General features: G+C 44.3%; 1 non-coding gene across 1 annotated transcript; it reads right to left on the bottom strand.

Moving 5' to 3' along the window:
- Positions 1-349: 349 nt before the first annotated feature.
- LOC141688383 (small nucleolar RNA R71) lies at positions 350-456 on the bottom strand. Its single transcript, XR_012561828.1, has one exon. It is a non-coding gene; the product is annotated as a small nucleolar RNA R71 (small nucleolar RNA).
- Positions 457-916: the final 460 nt, after the last annotated feature.

The following is a 916-nucleotide window of genomic DNA, read 5'->3' as shown; positions in this document are numbered from 1 at the left end:
TTCTAAGCAAAAGATTAATGACACTCAGTCTAGCATCATTAGACCGGCCATCACGGCTAACACTTTTGAGATCAAGTCAAGCACGATCCAGATGATACAAAACTCAGTTCAGTTTGGGGGTTCTCCTACTGAAGACCCCAACATACACATCAGGGATTTCATCGAGATCTACGACACTTTCAAGTTCAATGGTGTGACTGAAGATGCTATCAAGCTGCGACTCTTCCCATTCTCTTTGAGGGACAAGGCTAAGTGCTGGTTACACTCTCTACCAGCGGGGTCTATCACAACTTGGGAAGATCTTGCTCAAAAGTTTCTCACTAAATATTTTCCCATGGCGAAGACTGCAGCAATCAGGAATGCTCTTACCCAGTTCACCCAGCAAACTGGAGAATCTCTGTGTGAGGCTTGGGATCGATATAAGGAGATTCTAAGGAAGTGCCCACACCATGGCATGCCTGATTGGATGTTTATCAACTATTTCTACAATGGATTAGGTCCTACTTCTAGGCCCATGCTTGATGCAACATCAGGAGGAGCCTTGTGGGCTAAGAGCTACGATGAAGCTTATGAACTTATTGAACTGATGGCTGCTAATGAGTACTAGAATTCTTCCCAGAGACTGACTCAGGGAAAAGTAGCAGGAATTCTGGAATTGGATGCAGCAACTGCTATAGCTGCCCAACTTAAGGCTTTGACAATGAAGTTGGACACTTTGGCTAATCATGGAGTTAATCAAATCACTAGTGTCTGTGAGCTTTGTGCTAGCGCCCATGAAACTGATCAGTGCGCAATTTCTAATGAATCAACTCAGTTCGTGAGTAACTTTCAGTGATCGCAGCAACCTGTGCCAACCACCTATCATCCCAACAACCACAATCATCCTAATTTCAATTGGAGCAATGCTCAGAATGCG

The sequence above is a fragment of the Apium graveolens genome, chromosome 9 (genome assembly GCF_009905375.1).
Source record: "Apium graveolens cultivar Ventura chromosome 9, ASM990537v1, whole genome shotgun sequence".
NCBI classification, from domain to species: Eukaryota; Viridiplantae; Streptophyta; class Magnoliopsida; order Apiales; family Apiaceae; genus Apium; species Apium graveolens.
This window is presented reverse-complemented; position numbering and strand designations above follow the sequence as displayed.